We start from the raw sequence: 25,505 nt of genomic DNA on the forward strand, positions 1-25,505 counted from the left end.
TAGATACAAATATTTCATTTCATTTTGACAGTTTTAGAATAATTTGACAGTTATGTCAAAACAATTTAGATTTTGATTATGTTTAAAACTTAAAATTAATAGAAGTGTCAAATGTCATTTAATTTGACACTTCTATTCAGTTACCTCAATTATATAATTTACTAAATACTAATAGTAGAAGCATTTTTGTTTTCAAAGAAAATTTCTACTTAGTATAGACTTGAAAACAAATTGATTTCAATAATATATACAAAGATATATCTTTTTTTTAATATAAATTTGTTATGATTGACATATAAAATTGACAGATATGTCAAATGTCATTTAACTGTCAAATAAATTTGTAGTCAATATTTTTAAATTAATTAATGAATAAGTAAAACAATCTACAGATAAATAAAATAAATATTAAAAAAAAACTTGATGTAACTAAAAAGAAGAACAACACTTTCTAAAAACAAATACAACATAATAACGTTAAATGTTTCTTATTTACGTATATATTTGGAGAAACGTTCTCACACAAATAACACGCGAATTTTAGCTTTCCGCAAATTTGCATTGCGTCCGAAACCTAATTTTTTTTTAACGTAGTAATCAGGACGCGTTAAACATTTGGCAAAACAATAACCAGTTCTCAAACGTGCGATGTTCATGTTCAATTCGACTTTCCCAGGTATCAAAATTTAATTCGTATTAATTATTGGAAAGTAAAAACAACATGTGATGGATTAATTGAGTATACGTGATAGATTTTTGGTGTAATTCACCGGAAGGTATGCTTTGATCCAAAGATCAGTATACTCTATCATCTGTGCCTCCCGGTATACGATAAAATTTAAATTTTCGTAGCGCCTATGGAGAGTTGTGGAAATCACCTACAATTCAGACGCAGGTATGGAATTCCTTGTTGGTTTTCCATTCGTTTTACATGTAAATGCGAGGATCAAGTCGTAAAATTCGAAATTAATTTGAATTCGCATCTGCTGTTTCGATTAGCTTTACTTGTATCGATCTGATCAAAGATTTTTGTAGTTCTTCGAGATTTAAAGAAGATATCTTTGAATACTAGTATGTAAAGTCATTCGAGTTCCATTACGATCATTGGTCAAGATTATATCTTTGATACTTTGGTATTATTTTTTTAATAAAATTGTTTTTAAGTACAACAACGAAATTGGATTTACACATAAACTATAAATAAGTAGAATTAAAGAAATAAAATTGATGTGAGAAAAAAGGCAATATTTATGTGCTTTTTCTTAAAAGTCTTCATTAAATTGATAACCATTAAAAATGCACCTAAGAATTTAAGTTCATTATTTAATATTATAAAAAAAATAGATTTTATTCGATTTTATTATCAAATTACTTTATTTATTATGTAACATCTTAATAGAGATAATAATAGATATAAATTATTGTATTACATTTTTTTTGTTAATAAAACTAAAAAAATAAAAATAAAATGAATTCTTTAGTGTACTTGAAAACATTTTGTGTTTATTAGGATAATAAACGTTTGTTACATGGTTTTGACGAGCTGCAATTTTGCAAGTAAATCACATAAAGCAGACTTTGATGTTGAGTTTAATCTTGGAGACCTTGGAGAATCTTAAGGAGTTTGCGGTATAATAATACCGACATTTACCGCAACGTATTAAAATAATGCCAGTACTCTCATAATAAATATTTATTATGTAAATTTAGTGCATCTAGTCCATATCTATTACATAAAAGATATATGATATTAAATTATAAATTTTACACAATTTGAGTTTTATTATAACATATTTTTTCTTAATAACCAGTAATTTTTATAAATATTATTTCCTGTTGTAATAACATCTATATTGTGTCTTCAGTTCAAGTTTTTCTAAAAAAAAGTTGCAAAAAGATATTTTGTACAATTTTGTACTTCGTAACCAATATTTTTTTTGTAAATTTCCTTGAAAACATTCAATTAAAATTTTTGTAAATTTATTTTAAATATAATAGAATAAAATCTTAATTTTGTAAATTATTGTTTGATGTTGTAATTGCTTTTGATTTGTAGTTATAACTTTTATTTAAGTTTTGTAAATGAGAGAATATTTGTATTGAAAGTATGAAGTAGTTTCTCGAAATATAATTTAAAGTAGTTTGTAACATTTTAGTCGGCAATTTAAATAATGGTACGTCGTGGATGTGGAAATAAGCATCCCCTTTAAGAGTGTTATGTGTTAAGAATTAAAAATTGCTCAATTTCGAACACTCTTGCGTGCGGTCGTGTTAGAAATATAAAAAGAAAAGAAGAAAAAAATATGAAAATAAGAATGCATAAACCGTGTAAAATAAAATACACGAACAAGAAGATGTTTATGTAAGTGAAATTGCAAATATGCAATCTGGTTGAGTGCGTGAATGTATGAAGGTCAATTTAATTGATGGATGAGATCTGTTCAGCATCTCTCTGTAACTGTACCATTTGTAAGACGGTATTAATTCGAGCAGACTTTTGAAATTGATGTATAGGTGAAATACATCGTTCGACATGCGAAAGTGTTTTCGATTCGCGTTATGTAAGGCGGCTTCGGCGGCGCCAGATCACAGAGGAAAAGGGGACTCCCCATTTTGAGAAGCTTCGCCGCTTCCTTTTATCGCCGTTACGGAATCTCCGTATGCAAATTGTTATAATTATTTCGGATGCAGGATCTCCGTCGGCGACGCACCTGCCGACGAAAGCGCACTCTGTAATTACAAACCATAATGGCATCAATGATGATGAGTAATTACCGAGGATAACGAGCTACGGACAACTGAAATGGCCAATTTTACTTGTTGCGACTTCTTTCCAGTCTTCCTAATGACACGAACTTGTCAACGCAAACTTCAAAGTATACAAAAAAAATATGGATATCAGATTTCATCTCTTAATGTAAGCTGTCACCTTGTGCAAAAGGAAAAAAACTCTTAGAATTTGGTTGTAGTGATACTACACATGCTGGATTGGGTGGCTAAAAGATTGAGAAACATTGATTTAGTGTATACATGATATGATACATTGACATCTGTCAAACTGTCAGTTATCAATTATATAAAATTATATAACCTTATAGCTGTTACTAGCAACTGGTATTTGGTGTCGTCAGGACGCTTGTAAATGTAATCAAAAAAAGATGTTGGATACATTTTAAAAAAAATATTGGATTTATTACTATAATTATGTTATATTGACTTTATCAATGACTTGTTTCTCGTCTCCTAATGCTCTTTACAACATATCTGTCTGTTATACAATTTACTAAAACCTATGAATTTTATTGATTATACGTATTCGTATTGTTGACAATCATTGATTGTTATGAAGTCTAATGATAGTGAAACTAAACTGTCAGATGTCACTTATCAAATGTTTTGTTGACTGTTTTGAAGTCTAATGATAGTGAAACTAAACTGTCAGATGTCAGTTGTCAAACGTGGTCTTGACAATCATTGATTGTTATGAAGTCTAATGATAGGAATACTAAACTGTCAGATGTCACTTGTCAAACGTGTTGATGACAATCATTGATTATTATGAAGTCTAATGATAGTGAAACTAAACTGTCAGATGTCAGTTATCAAATGTGTTGTTGACTGTTTTGAAGTCTAATGATAGTGAAACTAAACTGTCAGATGTCAGTTGTCAAACGTGCTCTTGACAATCATTGCAAAACTTGGAACTTTTGGATGCGTTAATATTGGACAAATGTAAAAAGCTATATTTTTATAATATTATATAATAGTCTCCTCAAATGTTAATCTACTCTTTTGTATGACTTTATCTCTTAAAGTTATCAATATTTAAAAGACAAAAACTGATGAAATTGTGGGTAAATTGTGGAAACAGGGTAATTGAGAAACGAGGTGGTTTAAGAAAAGGTAAAATAAAAAAAGTAGTTAAATTAGGTAGTATGAATAAAAAAAATGGAAAATATTTAAAGGTAAGAATTAACGTAATTTGAAGTAAGTGAACTAAAAAATTGCACGAATATTTCAAAAAATATGCAAATCTTATGGAACCAAAAAAAAAAGATCAAATTTATAATAGGGTAGGAGAGAAAGCGATTTTATTTTTGAAAAATATAATTCTGGACATCATAAATAATAGCCATATGGCTGGGCCGAAGCAATTTCGGCGCATGCAATAAATATTATATTTGCAAATTGCTGGTCGTTCTCGATTTATGGCCGAAATGATGATCCTTCCTGAAATTACGGTTTCGATTAAACGCACATCTCCTCTCTCGCAGCGAAACGAAGAGAAGAAAAAAAGACGGTGATGATGATGGTGATGGCTCATCGGAGCGTCCGTCCACTTTCAAACGCGAGCCAAGTCAAAACAGTCATTTCCTCCTATCCGACGCTTTTTCACCAGCACTCGTATTAATTTTAATGTAACAGACTTGAGACTCTAATGTCTTTATTTTCCTACTACAACCTCTTAATCTAACATTTCCCTACACATTTTATTAATGCAATAAATTAGCGAAAACGTTCCAACGCAATTTGTTCCTCCTAGTTATTTTTTTTTGTAATTTTTTTTATTAACATATTATGAAGTTATTAAAGTTTATTATTTTATGACTAAGGAAGTTTGTGTTCTTTTTTTTTGGACTCTTTGTAAATTTAAGTCTTAATGGTATTAACGCCTCGTTACAAATGACTTACAACATTTGCAGTAATTGAGTGGAGATTTACGTAATCATATAGTTTTTCTTTATGTGTTGAATAATGAAATATGAAAAATCTATGATCTTTTTTTGAAATTCTAGTTTTAGACAAGAATAATAGTTTATTATTGAAGATTTACATGTATCATTTTGATTTATGTTTTATCTTATAACAAAATGAACTACATTTACAAATGAAGAGAAGAAATTGTAATCTAAATATATAAAAAAAGCGTTGATCTCGAGAGATTTAAATAACAAAGAATTGTTGCATGTAGATTATGTTAAATTATGGACTAAACGAATGTAAACTACATTAGATTCTAGGAAATCGGACTAATCGAGGACTTTAAGACCGTAAAATTTAATTTGTTTTTATATATTTAAACCGAACTATAGTGAATCCGGACTGTTTTAATTACTAGTTAACAAAGCTATGTATACTTTTAGTATTAATATGTCCATTTTCAAAATAGGCAACAGATGTTACAAGGAATCAAAATCTATATTTAGTTATGACCGCAAATTCCTGTATTTATTGAAAGATTCAAGCTAAATTATGCTTGTATTCTGGTCTGAAATGATTCCTTCTTTCCATATTGGTATAGGATTTCCAATTCGAATATGTAAACTCAATAAAATAAAGTATTGGAACATGGAACAACTTTTATTCGAAAAAATTCCAAATTGAATTTATTTTTCAATATTTCTCTGTAAGTAAATTGATAATATTTACGAATCAATTGAATAAATATTTAAAAAAAATAATTCTTGAATTAAAATTTTAACATCATATTTCCATAAGGAAACAAAATATTTACTATAATTATTAATTAACAATTAAAAAGTCTTATTGTTATGAAAATATAATTAAATTTATATTAAATTTAATTAATAAATAATTATACAATTTAATTAAGTTTCATATAAATATTATTTTAACTGTTGTCCATTGAAATTATGTACGTTTCTATTATTCCAGGAACTGTGTTTCTTTTGAATGCGCGCATTCAGTTAGTCGAAACAGAAAGAAAATGCACAAACAATGAATGAAATCTCGATTTTACTATTATGAATGTAAATTGTACAAAATACGAGAAACATGCAACTTTATTCATTAACTGTTTAAGAAAACAAAGGACTATTCTTTCTCAAAATAAATAGACAATGCTTTGTTTCTTTATTAAAAAAATCTTTTATGAAATCTACACTTTATTAAACATAATTCTTGAAAAAAAAAACTTGAATTTTTCAATTTTGCCTTTAAAAATATTTTTACAGTAAAATTTTTATTGTAAATATTTGAATAATCAGCAGTATTTATTAATTAATTTGATGATTAATTTGAAAATAATGGAGAAACCTAATTGATTTTCAAATCTTTACTATTAATAAATGTTTCTTAAAATATTTGAACTAAAATTGTGTTAAAAAGAAACGAAAATGTGGTAAAAAAAACATGAAGTTACGTACAAAGTGAAATCACTCTCTTTTGGGGTTATTGGATAAGTAATCTAGTTGCGTACGTAGAAATGCGTCCAAAAACCTGACCAAAATATGCGGAGATCCAGTTTCGGGCAGGTATGAACACCGAATCCAGATCCTCTTCTACCACGCGATATTTGAATTTCAAATGAGCGCAGTGTCAATATTCATAAGCTGAATGTATTACATGTGATTTATTTATGTTGGAACAACGAAGAAGAAAAAAATAATGAAATGAAAAGAAAATAAAGCAGAACAAAAAATTTTATAAGATGAATTACGGTCAGACATATTCGATTTGTATCAAACATTAAAAGTTTTTATAGAAGTACGTTTTGTTAGAAGATTTGTATAAGAATTTGTTGAAAACTAGATCATTTGGATATCATTTGCACAAATTTATGCAACGAAAGTTGCTTAAGTCATTGGATATATTTTAATATGATTATTAAAGACGTAATTTTTGTTAGAAAATTTGTATAAGAATTTGTTGAAAAGTAGATCATTTGGATATCATTTGCACAAATTTACGCAACAAAAGTTGCTTAAGTCATTGGATATGTTTTATGATGATTATTAGAGAAGTACTTTTTGTTAGAAGAGTTGTATATGAATTTGTTGAAAACTAGATCATTTGGATATCATTTGCACAAATTTAGGCAACGAAAGTTGCTTAAGTCGTTGGTCATTGTTTTAAGGTAATTATTAGAGAAGTACTTATTCTTAGAAGATTTGTATATAAATTTATTGAAAATTAGATAATTTGAACCATTTACACAAATTTATCTAGTGTTACTTCTTAAAAAGAAATTTTATGCAATCATTATTTTAAAATTTATTACAGATTAAAATAATGTTAGAAGTATTTAAGATTTATAATTAAATTTATGGAAATGTATACAGGTTAGATCTATTGCAATATTTTTTTGTATCCACCCATTCAAGTACTTTCCGCCATTAAAGTTACTTAACTTTTGTATCCTACTAGGACATTTAAAGTTTTCTTAAAAAAGTTAAACTGATGTAAATGATCATTATTTCACTCCGATTCGATTTATATACGCATCACAAGTTGCTTAACTAAATTACCTTTAAAACTAAAACTAATGTATTAATTATTTGATGGAAAAATTTAATCTTATAAATTGTTTAATACTTAATGTTTAGAATGGAATTCCTTCAAACATGTAGTGTATTATTTGAAAATAATTGTGGATCATTTAGTTGGGATTATTGCGTGGCAGTTTATTAAAATCGTTTGAGGTCCGCAATCTGCGAGCTAACGGATTAATGTGATTAGGATTTTCGCTTCCTTGCAGCTTTAAGTATATTGTGTCGAGTCCAGGTTTCCTTATTATATTTACATGTTGTTAACTTCGGTTTACTCTATTTGTTTCAATTAGAATCCAATCGATTTCAATAAGAATCTATCCCGATACCGACGCCACCGTGTTATTACGTAACGACGAACGGGGGGAAAAAGGCGGCCACCGACCAAACGAAAAGTGGTAATCCGAGACAGATCACGGCGCGATCGCCCAATTATCCATTGTTGGATGATTAATAAAGCCAGGGGAAGTGATTTGTAGTTATCTCACAGAATGGATTTCTTCATTGCGGTAGTATCAAATCGGCCTGCCCGGACGGTATCAATCATGTACAGGCTCGAGATTCCATCGAAATTGTACTTAATGAATGATGTGAATTGAACTTCTTTTTAACGATATCCTCATTGCTATCCATTTCGTTTAACATGTTAAATAATTAATCGACAGTTTTAAAAGTTTTCTATCAAAATTTTATCAAAAGTTTAGTAGCTAAATTAGAAAAATGTATTCTTTATTATATTAAAGATCTGTACCAAAAAATTTCAGCAATTATACATGAATTTTGTTACAGAAAACTTAATGGAAGATTTTCTGAAAAAATGAAAAAATTGAAAAAATGAAACATTTACTGGAGCAAATATAATATTTTTATAGAATGTTATAAATTTGCTACATTTTTTGTGATGAAAATAATAAATTTTACATATTTTTTTTACAAGATTTGAATAACTTTTGTTGATACTTAACACTTTTATGTATGAAGCTATAAAACTATTAAAGATTAACGTTTATTTTCATTCTAATTGATGGAGGTACTTAATTTTAATTAATCAATTTACAACGATTATAAATTTTACTAATATACTCGTATATTATGAATTAGACAAAAATAGAAAGTAATGTTTCTCAATTGAATAATTACTAACAATCAATGGTAATAAAGTAATAGAAATAATAGTAAAAAAAATCAGGACAAAATGTAATGGATTTTATCTGATTTGATCTACATGATGGATGTAAATAATTGAATCATTTTTATAAGCGAATGGAGTTTATATAAATGGATTTTATTTTGAAGGTCGTAATAGATTTATCATTTCAAATTATATCAATTTAATATGAATTTCAGTAGAAAGATTTTGGTTTATAACTTTTTGATTGTATGACAAAAATAACAATTTGCAACTATCTAAAAACTATAAAAAAATAATTAGTAATATAAAAAACAATTTTGAAATAAATCAGGTATAAAATTAAAAAGAAAATCACAAGAAATTTTTGTATAAATTATTTAAATTTTCACTATTTGATAGTTTCAAATCACACTAAATTTTAAGGTTTTGTTGTTACGATTCTAAATTTTTAATTTTGTCGATCAAATGTATTTGTAATAAAAAAAATAATTCCATGTTAATGGTTCAGAGACCTGAGAGGTTTACAAGTTGCAACTTCCCAAGGATCCCGTTATTTTTGAATATGTGAAGAATTTTTTTTTTCGTTGTTGTTGGTTTATTTGTATTCGCTCGGTCTGAAGGTCTTCTTTGATTGTTGCGTTTCTTGTTGCGAATGATTTGAGCAATCGTTTAATTCCATATGTGCAGACGATAAATCCTCCGAAGATCACGAAGCTTTGCCGAAAAGGCGTGAGAAACGATGAATGAATGAATAGGCCCAAGGCTCCGATCGTTCCGTTCGATCATGTTTAATTTAAATTAAATCCGTAATAAGAGAATCATCGTTACGTAATGGTATAAAGGAGAGTTCGAATTGTAATATGGTACTAGCGTTTATTATAGTAATGATTAACATAGTACTTCTTCTTATGATGGTTTGTGATGACACTGATAGTACTATAATCATCATAGAAACTAGTACTTCCTTTTCTAATAGTTGATGATGACACGGATGATACCATGATGGTATACGTGGTCTTATAGTTTACAAGAGTAATGATCATCATAGAAACTGGTAAATCCTCCTCTGATGGTTGATGATGACACTAATGCTACAATGATGGTATATGTGGTCGTATTGTTTATTAAAGTAATGATCATCATAGAAACTAGTACTCTCCTTTCTGATGGCCGAGGATGACACTAATGGTACAATGATGGTATATGCAATCGTTTTATTTATTAAAGTAATGATCATCATAGAAATTGGTACTTCCTCTTCTGATGTTTGATGATGTCACGAATGGTATCATGATGGTCTACATGGTCCTATCGTTTATTAAGGTATTGATCATTATACAAACTGATACGTCAATGATGACACGGATGGTACTTCATCCTCTCATGATCAATGATGATATGGATGGTACCATGATGGTATACGTGAGTGAATTTGCATGGGGTAAGTTAAGTGAAATAGATTGAATATTAGTTTTCACAAAAAAAAGTAGTGTATCTACAAAGAGGAATACCGCCTTCGAGAATGCAAAATACACACGTGATGGTAGTTTTCTACTCATTTTTATCCCGTTAACAAATTACTCTCGTACATATATACATATCGAGAGCACACGACTCCAAATGTCTGGACGTAAATCACGTGGAAGCATGCAAACTGCATTCTCTATTCACATACAAAATATTTGTTCACCCGGGGAGAAACACGGCGCAGCATAAATCGTTTACGAATGATCCGCGACGTTACGTTACGTTAAGTTACGTTACGTCGAGTCGCGTTTCGGTACGCGGAAGCCCAAGTTGAAATTATAAATGTTAATTGCACAGCAATTCCACTCTAATTGGTGATAAAACGTTCGGAGATCAAAACGAGAAAGAAATTGCAGTGGCGGAGCATTACGTTCGACCATTAAACTATTTTACTGGGCTAAATAAATCTAGCTGAACGATTCGATGGGTGGAAATGGAAAGTCGTCTGATACCATAACATTGTTCTTTCGATTCCCCCAGGATGCCAGACGTTATATGGTTGGCTTGAGGACATAGTTTAAGCTCATTCAAACAATAAACATTTAGCCCGAAGGGTGCAGCCCCTGTTTTTGCTTCAAAGCGGAACTATGCACGACCAAATCAATTCAATGGAATTAGCTATTAAAAAACCTATCCCTCATTAAATAAATTAACCAATTTAACATTGTAATCATAACCAAATAAAACTACACAGACTAATTTTATTGAATGGACTTAAAATAAAGAACAATGGATTTCTTATGTAATGATAACATAATTGTTTTATGTTAAATTTGGTTTGTTTTTATGCCTTCTATAAATTTGAATACTTTAATAGAAGTTACTTGTTTATGATCTCTTTTAATCTAGATCCTTGTAAATATTATAATAATAATAATCATAGAAACGTTTGTATTATTACTAAAAAAAATGAGTCTTGTCATATTTAACATATGAAAAAATTGTTATGTAAAAACTTGTATTAAAATAAATTTTCAAATTACTTAACCCAAATTTATTAAATTTGGTTTGTTCTTATATTTTTCCATTAATTTCAACCGTGTAAAATAAGTTTTTTTTATATTTTTTTTTTTAAATTTAGATCTTTGTAAATAATAACCATTTAAACTTTAATTGGCATTATTACTAGAAAAATGACATTTATTCTTGTCTTATGGGTAATTCTTTAAAATATACAAAAAATAACTCAAATTTATATAAATTTGTTTCTTTTGACTTTTTATTAATTTGAATAATTTAAAATAAATTATTGTTTTATGAAATTTTTAAAAATCTGTTTTAATTATTCATAACCATAGAAACGTCCTTAAGGATAATTGTTTGTAATTTAAAAAATATGTAATAAAAATTACAAAATTTTAATTTAAAATTTTCAAGTCTTCATCATTTGTAATACTATTGAGTTAATAAGATGATTTTGATTTAGATTATAGAATAAAATAAGCTTAATGCAAAGTAGTAGTACTTTCAATTACACATATCATGGGAACAACTTTGCTTCCATCAAATTATCGAATTAATCAATTTATTCATTTAAGATAAAACAAAACTAAAGGTTGTCACGCACTGTGGACTGGCCTGATTTCAAACCGCTTGACGCATTAGGAAAGTCCGTTAAATATAATTGGTACTAGTTTAATATCTAGCAAAAATAAATAATTTTCTAATGGAATAATTTAACAAGTTTGTTAAATCTTTATATATTTAACAAGTTTGTTAAAATTAAATTAGAAAACGTAATTCTCTTCATATTAGATAATTTTATAAATTGATAAAGTAAATGGATTAGATTATCTAATAAAACTTTGGACAAACTCTATTTTCTCATCATCAATTTGAAAACATGAAAGGATGAACGTTTATTATAAAATAAATGGCAAAATTTGATTTTTTTATACACTGTAACAAGTAACAAGTTTTATATAATTATGTGATTTCACGAATAAAGGTTTTTGGATGAACATCTATAAAAATGTAACAAATTAATTAAAAAAAAGTAAATTTAAAAAAAATAGTTTAAATGGATTTCATATTACATAATTTTGTTAATTTATTGAACAAGGTAATTGGACGTCAGATTTTGAACGTGTTGAAGGGAAGTGGAGAATAAAAAATCCTGTAAAACCATTAATTAATCCTGAAGGAAACTTGAAATTAATCTAGTCTCATTGTGAGTCAACGTACAGGCATGAATAAAACACGAGATCCGTAGAGCTTCGCGCAATGAACGAGAGACGTGAGACAATTATTCAACATCGCCTTTGCCGATTGATTGATTAAAATTCAAATTATCAATCAATTTAGTAAGCGCGGATTATGCAACGACTGCGCCGTCGCGTTATATTATTAACCGTCGTAAAAGGAAACACACGTCTCATCTCTTCCATTGAATTCGACACTGCTCTTGTTATCTTCACCATCAATTACTTAATGATCGAGAAAGCAACAAAACACTGATATTAATCAATGGAAACTTTCCCAACAACGGAAGAAGCAAAAATGAAAATAAAACGACCCAGAGAAAATGATTTACATGACATTTCCACTCTATTTGCGTTGAGGCTAACGAAAAAAAAAAGGTTTTCACGCAATTAGCTCGTAATTAAATTCGATTCGTTCGGTCCAATTTGCATTTAAACGCAACTTCGTTAATGAAAATGTATTTGTTTTAATGGAATGCGGCGTTATTTTTCTTTGATGTGCGCTGTAAATGATAATTATAATAATAATTTTTCTTTTCTTCTTCTGATTTTACGAGCGGACGGCGTATTTCGAACTACAAATTAAGGTGGAAACAAAGAGTGAAGAAGAGTTTAAAAAAAAAATGGTGAAACTGGACTATTCATCCTAGTTTACAACTCAATTTAAAGTCGCTGACATTTACGGCCGTGCAGGAGGTACACGTATACTTGGACATCAATCTTTAAAGCATTCCAGTTATTGAAGCATGCTTGTGTTTTAAAATCATATTTTGATTTATGAAATGTTCTTGCCATTAGAGATCTATTACAATTTATATGTATTTAGAGTTATCTATAGTTAGTAATTATCTATAGATTATCTCCTAATCCTAGTTAGTCTCTGATTATTTTTAACATCCGATGTAATTTCAGATAATCTTCTGATAATTCAGACAATTTCCGACAATCTAGAACAATCTCAAACAAATTTTAAATAAACACAAACAAATTTATATAATCGTATATAATTTCATAAAATTCAGACAACTTCTGAGAATCAGCGAATAATCTCTTATTTATTATCTTAGATAATCTCTTAGAATTTCAGACAATTTTGGAAAATCTTAGACAATCTTAGGCAAACTTAGACAATCTTGGATAATTTCAGACAAATTCAGATAATCTAAAACAATTTAGTCAAATAACTCAAAATCAATGAAAATGTCTGACAATATTAAACATTTTCAAAGAATTTTAGACAAATCCCAGTCATTCCAAAATAATCATATAATCACCTGATTATATGATTATTTCAAATATATTTTTAGACAATACAAAAACTAAATAATGTATGGAAATTTTCAATATAAATATTTGACTCTATTCTCTTAGTTGTAATTCTATTTATCATCATTCAAGTACTTTCCGTTATACGGATTGCTTAACTTTCGTAAAATATAAAGTATTAATGACAGCCGGTGTTCTAAATAAAATTCATTTAACGATTCGAATAAGAGAAATGCAGAAGTTTATGTGCCAAGTTGTATGTGAGGAGGTGCAAGATGTTTGTTTATTTAAAATTCTGAAGAGTGTTGTAACTGTTCCTATAATAATTATTTAGGATACGTTTAATTTGAATTTTATTCATAAACAATGTGTCGCGCGCGTCTTGCACGTACATTTATTTTTTTTGGTTAGTTCCGTTTCTTTTCTGACATTCCTCCTCAACCTTCCGCGTGTGTTCTTTTACTGTTCTGTCCTAGAAAAGAGGAGTTGAAAAATTAGTACATGTGTGCATAAGTTCTATGTTAAAACGCTAGTTATAAAGTAGCAAGTTCATTGCGAATAACAACGTTACGTCTGTCGCGTATTTAAGTGGCGATACTTTGTCGTAAGTCCAAAAATGGAATGCGAAAATTACAATATACGTGCAAGAAGGAGAAGCAACAAGAAAAAATAAAAAATCAACAATTTCGAATGAATGCGCAATGATTGCAGCTTCTTAAGTGAAACGTTTTGGCTTCGGAATTACGTTGAAGTTTTTGGTGTGGAGGAGAGAGAGAGAAAGATTGGATGGAAAATGAAGGAACATTAAGAGCTCTTGTCATACCTGTGTAAAGTGTCACGCATGCAATTATTAAGACTAATCGCACCTGAATATTGTAATTAAATAAATCGCGTGGAGGGAAGAAACTTAATCATTTCTCGCGATTAATTAAAAATCCGTTGCATTTCGGACTTTTAAATGCGAAGTAACGCCTGTAGCTCATCATTTGTAAGGATAATGATTATATTTTACTTCATGGAATACAAAATCAAAGGACTCTACGCCGCGGTCTTTGTACTTGAGGATGTACAAAATTAAGGATAATCTCATAATAATATAGATGTATAAAGTAACTAAGGAAAGAAACATATCAATTAATATTATTTAACAGATCCAATTATGAAGAGTTCAAGTATTTTAGTTCTTTTAATGTAAGAAGTAAACACAATCAAAATATAATAGTTTTGAAACTTTAACAATTTCTGACAACTTTTGACAATCTTCGATTATTTTTTGGCAATTTTAGAAAAAATCTAATTAATTCATACAAATTCATACATCTCTGACAATCTGCGAAAATCTCTTATAATTTCTGAGAATATCCGATATTTGTTGACAAATACAAACATATTGTATAAACAAATTCATAAACAACGTAAATATTTACCAATTTTTGAGAATCTTTGACATTTTCTCATAATCTTTGAAAAATTAAAAAAAAATTATACAAATTCGTTTAAAAACTCAAGACAAATTTAATTTTATAAAATCTTTGTCAATTTTTAAAAATTTGCAATAATTTCTGACAACCCCTTACTATCTCATACTGTATTTGACTATCCCTGACTATCTATGACTATCTCTGACTGTATTTGACTATCTTTGACTATCTTTGATATCNTATTTTTGACTATCTCTGACTATCTATGACTATCTCTGATTATCTCTGACTATCTATGATTATCTCTGACTATCTCCGACTATATCTGACTATCTTTGACTATATATGATAATGTTTCATTATATTGAATAGTATCTGTCAATAACCGTTAATTTTTGACAATTTTAGACAGTATCTTTCATTCTGACATTTGACAATCCCCGACAACTTTTGTCAGTCTCTGAAAATCTATGACAATGCTGACAATCTCTGAAAATTAGTATCAATAATAATAAAGATCTTTGTGAAATGAAGATCCGATAGTGATTAATAAATAAAAAAATAATAACACAATAAAAGATGTTTTGTACAAAAATTTCACAAATAGAACATTCTAATTAATTTTGATAACTATTATTATGTAAATATTTATAGGTTATAATTAATATATAAATTACTGAATGTGTATCATTAATACATTAAATATCTATCATCTAAATAAATTAACTAAATCTAAATATAATAAATGTTATAATTAAATGACATAATTATGTAAATCTAATCATAGATAAAACTCGATTAAACACGAAATTAGCCCGAAGCAGCGCCAAATTAAATCTAATACTAAGTTAGAGGATGTAAAACGTACCTATTAACTATGACAGTTTCTTTTTTTCATTCTGATGTCTTTAGATCATAGCACGAGCCTTAAAAAAAGTTATCTAAATGTGGATAAATGCAAACGGGACTTGTATGTTTCAACATGCAAAATGCTTAATTAATTTCGATACGCAAATCGCATCTTTTGATACACGCTCATTACTGAAGGATCGTTTCTCTCGAAATCATGATTTATTATCACGTTGATTGAAGGCAATGGCTGTAATAAAAGTGGCTTGCTGTAATAGGTTCGTCCCATTAGAGGCGCTTTTTTCGCGGCTGCAATAATTAGTATGCAAATGCGAAATAATGCAGTCTTCCTGCGAAATTTTGCCAATGGCTATAGTTACAGCTATTCGAGGATCAACGACTCGTTAAACTTTAAAGACTCCATCACGAAAGTTAATGCTCACTCACGTAACCATTCATTACGTAAACACAATGTAAATCATCCATTTTTTTAGCTACAAGCTTTGTGTTTTCTTAAGCTTCTAAAGGATTCCACTTGGCAAAATGTGACAAGAAATTTTATTGTAAAAATAATGGTGACTACACCTGATTTATATTTGAAAATTGTCACTAAACTCTTTTAACTAGAGAATTTCAAGAAATTGTAAAAATTAATAAATAATTTAATCATGTATAAAATAAAATAAAGAATTAATTGAAAAATTGGCATTGAAATTGAAAATTGTCAATAATACTAGTTAAACTATTTGTTTTAAATTAATTGTGTGTTTAGAACAGATGACTGAAGGATCTGAAGGTCAACGGTTTCAATAACCACACAAAGTTGTTTCAATTAGCAACACTCATTACTATTATTTTTTTTCTCTCTTATAGATGAAACGAATTAAATGTCTATGAGACAAAAAAAAATGTAGAAGATGAGGCAGCAACGAAATTAATTGAAAAATGATTGTAGCTCGTTTCCTACTAGCAATGAACGATGTCTGTCTGCAAAATACCAGGTATTACGTCCTGCAGCAGCTCATATCTGTCGGAGAAATAAATAGATTGAAATTAATTTAAATTACATTAAGAGCACACCAATTAATTAATTAAGATAATTGCACGGTGTTAAGCATCGGCGTTTCGCTTTTTTTTGCTTCTTGTTTTCTTCATACTTCGTTCTATCACATGATTATTACCATCAGAAGTGCAAATTCGTAGGCCGTATCGTATTACCGTGTTTCTTGCATTGAGAGATCTTCACTTACGGTAGCTGGTGGAAAATCAGTGGTTCGTAAAGCCGCAAATTTTCTTAGCAAAAATTGATGCATTTCAATATTAACTTTTTTACTCGTTTTGTGTATTAAATCAAATGTATTCACCACTTTACAAGATCAACATTTTTTTTATACTTTTTATTACAAATAAATTGATCATTAAAATGTAGAAACAAAAATTTTCATTGAAAACAACAATATTTTGTACTAATTTTGTAATAATGTTGTAATTGTCAAAATGTAGTAAAATTAATTAAAGTTTCAATGAAGTAAGATTTAAATCAATTTGGTTTTCAATTAAAGGTTTTCAAAAAGTATAAGTATATTTGCAATTTACTAATAAACAACATGTAATTAAAAAGTATACTGAACTTTTATTATAGAATTCGAATTAATTACGTTTATAATCATACAAATTCTATTTTATAAAAAAAAAATTTTGGATGAAAATATTTACAGGAAATATAAGGATTTTATACATAATACTATAGATTTTTTAATTTTAATTGTAGAAACTATATCAAACACATATTTGAAAAGTTATTTATTAATTTGACACTTTCTAATAACGTAACAATAGAAAATCATCCATATTTTATTAAGACAAAATTTTGAAAAAAAATCAATAAATTCTTAATAGAAACTATATTTCGTAATAGAATTGGTAAACGTTATGCAAAATTATAAATTTTTGAACTTATGAATCAAATATTTTATAAGAAATATAAAGCTTTGTAAATTTTATAATAAATTTAAAATCAAAACCTTTTTTTTTCTATGATTAAAATATGTAAATAAATTTTAAGATTATCAGATAATCAAAAATGAAAAAAAATAATTTATTATAGGTTTTAAATTAAAATTGTACAAAACACTTGATTAATAACGTAGAATAGAAAAAAGACTAACTAAACTTGGAATAGAAGAAAGTAATAACGTAATAACCAAGAATCATGTATATTTTCTTCAGTCTGGAGGCAGTAAAATTGTAAATTGCCAATAGCAAAGTGAACAGTACTTATTTCGTAATAAGGCATTTCACGTATTATACTTATATAACAAGTTTTATTGAGAGGTAGGTACACTGGTTGAGTTTTTCCTGTATATGAAAATCAATTTAATAATGATATTTATTGATCTTTCGCCTAGTACGCACTGCTTGAAACCGGACTAATCGAAGACTTTAAATTATCAAATGTAGTTTGTTTTGAAATTTTCAAACTGTACTATAGTGAATCGGCACTGATCGAAACCGCACTATGCGAAGTATTGGTGTATTAACGTTTATAAGAAGCAATTGATTTTAATTGAATGAATGATATATATTTAGTATAAAACTAAATTAGTAATAATATTTATTGAAAAATTTTGGCAAAAAAGAAATAGATATTATGTTTGCTAAGACTTTGAACTAATTTAAACATTTTGTTTAGTAACAAGTCTTAATGCTATTCAAATTATCATATTAAACATAAAGATTGTTGTGATATGTTCAAGTGAAATATCGTAAGAAATTTTATAAATAATTATGTTTGGTTGTAATCACTAAATTGTTGACAATGAAATAAATACTTTGTGATTAGTTCAAAGCGAAAACTCTTGTAAAATTACAGGTAATTACGTAAATTATATTTTTTTTTTTGAGAAAAAGACAAATTTATTTTTGTTAAAGTGTTTACTTTTGTAAAGGAACGAAATTATTTAATTTCCTTTGAAGTTATGTTCTCACTTTCAATATTTATGCCTCGGAAGATGTGCGTAAGTAGGTTGAAGTACCAAATGGTCAATAACCAGTTAACATATACACTGTACCATATATTTATCCAGAGAGATTAGCAGATCCGAATCCAGTACTGTATGCAATTCGCAATTGCGTGAAAAGAAAATAGATACACACTGCACTGCACAGCACATACTATTATCAAGAATGTTAATTGACAAACGAAGATTTTCTTCGTAAATTACCAGCAATTAGTATTTCGGTTATGGTAGAAGCTGATCATTAGATAAAAGTTATGAAACGATGAACCAAGAACTCGTCTTAACGGATTTATCGCAATCACACATTTCCAATTAGAATCGCGAATTATTTTCGTAAAAATTCTTTTTCGAAATGCCCTATATTTTAATGCGTTTCACATTCATAACTGAGTGGATGAAATGATACTAAAAAATCGAGATATATCCTATAAAATTTACGATTCATTAAAATTAATTGAAATGTTCAAGGTTTCGTGAAATTTACTTTAAATTCGCATTAAGAGAAACCGTGTTTCGAAAATCCCGCCGATTCGTAATGATTTTAGCAGTGCAAGTGCAGTTTTATTAATAAAAACAAGTTTGTGTATTAAACAGATTTTATATGCTTTTGTTACGATATCAATTTATAATTAGCAATGATTTTTAATGTATATTAGGTCAATGTCCTTCTTTTTTTTTGCAAAAACAAACTTTTTTGATTCTATTTATAGACTTTTATATTCGTATTATTTAATAAAAAATCAATTTCGCAAAGGTCTCTAATTTAAAAAGGGGTTTCTACCTGTATTTAATTCATATAATTTGTACATAATTTATTTGTTTTAAGTTATTGTACATAATTTACTTTGATTGAAAACTTGTCACATATTAAGGCTATTTTTTTAAATTTATTTTATACACCAATACCGCACTATTAAGTGCGTGTATTCGGACTAATCGAGGATGTTAAAATTTAGTTTTTTTTTTCTGAATTTTCAAACCGGACTGTAGTGAATCCGGAATAATCGAAGCCGCACTATGAGAGGTATTGTTGTACCATTCAAATGACTATTTTTTCCATATTTTCTACCTGTATTTCATTCATATAATTTGTACATAATTTATTTGTTTTAAAGTTATTATACATAATTTACTTTAGTTGAAAACTTGTCACATATTAAGGCTATTTTTTTAAATTTCTTTTACACATCAATACCTCAAATAGTACGTGTAATCGGACTAATGGAAGATGTTAAAATTTATTTTTATTTTGTCAATTAAAATTTAGTTTTTTTTTAAATTTTCAAACCGGACTATAGTGAATCCGGACTAATCGAAGCCGCACTATGAGAGGTATTGATGTACCATTCCACAATTTAAATAGGTCATATTCAGACTAACAGTAAAAAAACATACCAAAATAACATATGTTATGTGACCAACAAAAAGTTGCTTAATTTTATTTGATCATTCTTTAAAATTTGTTTTCTTAAGAATTAACTCTTTACTTTGTTACTTTATAAAGTTGTAATTTTATAAGTATTTATCATTTCTAATATAGACAAACATAATTTACTTGTTTATTGCTTAAATAGGTCGAAGGTTAATCCGTTTTGAACTTCTTTTCTAATGAAAACAAAAAATGTAATTCAATTATAAAATAACATAAACGTGTTATTTTATAATTGAATTAATCTTAACATTTAATTTTTATTTAGTAATAATTTTCAAATTAAATCTATTAAAAAAATATGCACATTCTTAAAAGCATCATAAAATATTTAATATATGTTACTTATTATAAAGACAATGATGGAAAGTAATGAAAAACTAGTTGTATTGAGGTTGTAGCAAATCGAGTTTATATTTTAATTCTTAAATTTCCCAAACAATAAATGAAAAGTTTCTACACATAAAAACCAAATAATAATGATTCCACTTTTAGAATTTATAATATATAAAGAAAAGTAAGTTAATTTGAACCAAAAATGAAGCAACAAATAAATGATTTTAATAGAGCAAATCTCGTTGTAATTTGTAGAAAATCAAGTTTTTATTTATTTTTTTAATTTTCTAAACAATAAATCAGAAGTTTCTACAAAATGACACCAAATAATAATAATTTCAGCTGAAATTATATAGTAACAATTTTTATTTTTTACTAAAAAAAATATTTTTTTTAAATACATTCTAATACTTATAAATTTGAATCAACTGGCTTGTTTTTTAATATTTGTTCACAATTTCAATTAAGAGCTGGAAGCTCGTTAAGGAATTAATAAAACGGTCGTAAAATCGTATAATTTATCTGTAATTATTTTAATTAATATTGAATTAACATGGATCTTGTAAAATGTATTTTTTTAAATTGAAACAAATAAATCAACGATTAAATGCTTATTAAAAGGTGTATAATTAATAATTGGAAGCAGACCAGAATATTTTAATAACAAATATTGTTTTATGCAACTTTTCTAAATTAGTTTTTCTAAAAAGTTTAAAATTATCTTAATTTCCATTAAAAATTTAATAAATAATTTGTCTACATTTTCAAATTTGAAAAATTGTATCAATAATTTTCATTAAGAATTACGTTTATTTTCTGATTAATATTTTTTGTATTAATCGCATTTTTTTTCAATGTTTCTAAAATTTTATTGATAAATTACTTTTATAAAAAATAAACAAAAAAATATTTTGTTTTAATACTAATATTAAATGGATATTATCAAGTTTTAATATTTTTCGTTAAAAATAAAGAAATAATTGTAACTAATTTCTTGTTATTTTTTTGTAAAATGTTAATTAGTTTTGTAAATTCAATTGCAAATTTTGATATTGAAAATCCTTTTGTTTAAAAAGATTTAATTTTGTTGGCCTTAAACTTACCTATTGTTTATTGAAATCCTTTAGCAACAAAAAAAGTGAAATAATAACTGAGATGAGAATAGGATTTGGTGTCGTAACGTTGCGTCCTTCGCGTCCTGAAACGTCCTTGCACTTGAAACACCGAAAGCGGCGGCAGCAGCAGAAGTAACACCTCTTGTGTTCGCGACTACCGAAGAAGATCCTCCGGTTCAAGCACGAGACTCGCCTTGGTCACCGCTTCTCACATACTTATAACAACTAGGTGCACTAGGAGGTGTTTAAGAAGGGGAAGAACCAGCCTCAAATCCTCACACACACACTCACATAAATTATATATACATACACACACACACACATTTAGAGAGAGAGAACACTCATCCATTTCTTTTCCAAACCCATTCACAGAATCCGCAGAGGAAGTAGTAGGAAGGACTCGTAGCAAACACACACACATTTCCTTTCTTGAAACTAATACATAGCACTTAACAAAATGTGTATAAAAAATAGGAAAGAAACGGCAGCAAGAAAAGAAATGACCCGTCAATTTTTTAATTAAGGAGGAATTAGAGAAAAAAATACGATTTTTTTTTACTGCTAAGAATTTTTCCTCTCTTTCACCGCTCTTTTCTATTAACCCATTTTTTTCCGCTCGAAATTTTCTCTCTTAGCGTTAAACTTCTGCGCGATTCCAAATAGATTATCCTTATGTTTTTATTGTTCATTTGATCGAGAATTTAATAAGTGGTTTTTGCTAATTTAACTGGGATCGGGTATTTCCATTCATATATTTATATTGGACTTTAACAGAGGAAAAAATGGTATATTTAGTCATATATTTCTTATGATTTCTTGACAAATATTCAAGTACATTCAATACTTATGTATAATTAAAAAAAATCCAAATTTTTTATTGAAAATTGCTTAACTTTCGGAAATTGCACTATTCTGTATTAAATTAAATTTTTAATTGTGAAGAAATCAAGCGATGAATTTTTAATTCTTTTTTTCAATATTTTTCATTCATTCATTGAAATAAATTTTGTCAAAACTCTCAAATTATTCATTTCAAAAAAGTTTGTTTTGCTCATATCTATATTAGTAATAATATAAATATAGTTTTAATGGTCCAATATTAATTATTTTGTACTGAAAAATTATCGTTTTTTTTTAATTACAAATAAGGAATAACTAAAGGTGAAGATTTTCGATATATTTTATTTAAAAAAATACAGAAACATTGAGAAACTTGTAAATCTTATAAAATTTACCCTAATTTACTTTTTTTTTTTTAATTTATTTTAAAGAAAGAAGTATTTTTCAAAATACTTAATTATTGCTTATTTATAGAAATTTTTATCAATCTACTTTTGTCTATTAATTATAGATAATTTAATTGTTGATTTCACGAACAACAATTGATTAATTTTGTTGTAAAAACGTTTTTTTTTTTATAAAAACTCTTTGCATTTATTAATAAAATGTAAACTAACGTATTTATACATTTTACGTGATGCGAAAAGTGTGCTCTAGTTTAATAATAACAAACTCATAACATGCACATTATATCGTTTACGCATTTATTTATTCATTGACTTATTTGCAATTCCATCATTCTATTTATGTTAACTGCACGTACTTTAGTAATTGCAGCCCCCATTTAATCACATACTCGTACGATTTGGAACTCTTTGTTTACAATTTCTCTGCCACATCTTAAAGGACATCATCAGTATGCATCAAAAAAACATCACATCGTTTTAATCATAATAACCAATATAAACATAAATTTTGTTATATACAAATTAGTCTAGTTTTATTTAAATAATTACAAGGTTAGTTTCAAAAAGTTATTTATTTTATTATTATTACAGCCTCATGACTAGATATATTCCAATTATTTTTAAAGACTTTTAAGTATAAAAAACAGATTCATTTGTTATTTAAAAAATAACAAAGTGTTATAAAAGAAATGTTATTTTTTTAAATTTTTAAATAACTTTTAAATAAAACACAAGATATCAACATTTATATATATATATATATAAATAGTTTATTTTTTTCTAAATCGAAATCGAAATCTAGTATAAAATTGTATATGAAATTTAAGTAGAAACTCAAAAAAAAAATCAAGTCTATTATTGATTCTTGGTGTAAATCTAAGCAGATCTCGAATGGCGCGTGATCTTTTGAACCTGCTACTAGAATAATGTATGATGGGTTTAGAAAATTTAGAATGTTCACTTTCGATTATTTTAAATTTAACGATTATTTCATTCCAGCTCTGTGTAAATAAAGAGAATAGGAACGTTTTGTGAATGAAGGAAAAGTGAATTTCACTTCTCTTTAAAAAAATATCAATTACAGTAGTAGAGAAACAAACTGCTACATCGATTTAAATTGAATTAGTTGGATCTTAAATATTGTTATTATTCCATTATATTCGAAGGCTGCAGACCCTGAGGTTCTCCTTGGTAATAATTCAAACAATACGTAGACCACTTAACACTACATCATTATTTGTTGATGATGGGAAAATATATAAGATTTTTTTTCCTTCAATTTATTTAGTTAATTGATAACTAGATTCTCATATAATACCCTCTGTTAACGAAGTTTTGATGTAAAGAAGTTTGCTATTTCAAGGCCAGAAGTTCTATAATTAGAGATTTATTGAATGCAGAAAATTATGGTTTTTCAGTATAAGATTTAGAAAATAAACACAAAGATTTTCATTTTCTTTATAAAGAAACGTATCTCTATTCCGGCAATAGGATTTTTACCTCTGAAAACGAAGTTTCGTTTAACGTACCTTTTGGAACACATTATTTGTTAATCGAGGTATGACTATATATATAAAGAAATAGAAAGATTTAGAAAACGAACATAAAGAAAATAAAAACAAAATTTAAAAAGTTGCCGAAAAAAAATTGAATTAACAAAACATTAAAAATATGCTTAAAAGACATTGAAAACTTTTCGTTGTTTGAAAAAATACTTTTCATTTTCTTTATGAAGAAACATATCTCCAATTTGGCAATAGTAATATTTTTACCTCTGAAAACGAAGTTTCGTCTAAACTAGCTTTTTGAAACGCTCCTTCGTTAATCGAGGTATGACTATATAAATAAAGATATAAAATTATTATATTAATTATTAGAAAATTGCATATATGGATTTTCTAAGGAAGTAATGTTTATAAATTAAATATTTATAACAATGTAAAACTTTGGTCTATGTTTGTACACTGTAAAGGATTGTTAAGATTGTGAGATCTTAGTAATTGCTACTCTATACTCCGTTGCAACTTCGAGTTAGCCGCAAATAGAAAATCTTATTGAAACATGTTCAATAATAGATTGCAATAGATTATTTTATAAGTAAGTGCACTGTACTTAGTTCAATGTGAAAAATTGGAAATGTCGTGCTCTGGTTTAGATCTCCGTTTTAGTATGGACATTAAAATCTAATTACGTTCTCAAATCAAATTCACGGCGAGAAAAGAGAGTGTTTTGTGTAATTAAAGTTTTGTAGTCATTAGATTTATTGTAACTCATTATACAAAAACAACAACAAAAAAGTAGTACTAATTAGATGAATTAAAATGTAATCAATTAATGTATAATAATAATAATTGTTTTAAAAATTGTAATAAAATTTCAAAATAAACTAAATTTTGATAGATTTTATCAATTAATCTGATTACCCGCACTGTGTGAGGTATTGTTGTTTACGATAAAAAAAATGAAGTTACCTTAATTAATGAATACAAATTGCTCAGAGTTTTAATTTATTTATTCATATTTGTAATTAAAAAATTAACAAACAAACATTTTTTTTATAATTGTAAACAAATTTGAGCAATTAATATAAATTGGACAAAAGTAAATTAAACAAAGAAATTTATGTTTTTATCTGATTGAGAGAAAATCCTCAAATTCATGATTTCGAATGAA

At 27.2% G+C, this 25,505-nt stretch overlaps 1 protein-coding gene across 1 annotated transcript in view; it reads right to left on the reverse strand.

The window, feature by feature from the left end:
• Nucleotides 1-21,787, reverse strand: part of LOC108567014 — a 29,465-nt gene extending 7,678 nt beyond the window's left edge. The window contains exon 1 of the mRNA XM_017927196.1: nucleotides 21,574-21,787. The gene's annotated coding sequence lies outside the window, so the exon portion shown is untranslated. The remainder of the gene's footprint in view (nucleotides 1-21,573) is intronic.
• Between the last annotated feature and the right edge of the window lie 3,718 nt (nucleotides 21,788-25,505).

This window comes from Nicrophorus vespilloides, unplaced genomic scaffold (assembly GCF_001412225.1).
Source record: "Nicrophorus vespilloides isolate i.1.1-1 unplaced genomic scaffold, Nicve_v1.0, whole genome shotgun sequence".
Taxonomy (NCBI): domain Eukaryota; kingdom Metazoa; phylum Arthropoda; class Insecta; order Coleoptera; family Silphidae; genus Nicrophorus; species Nicrophorus vespilloides.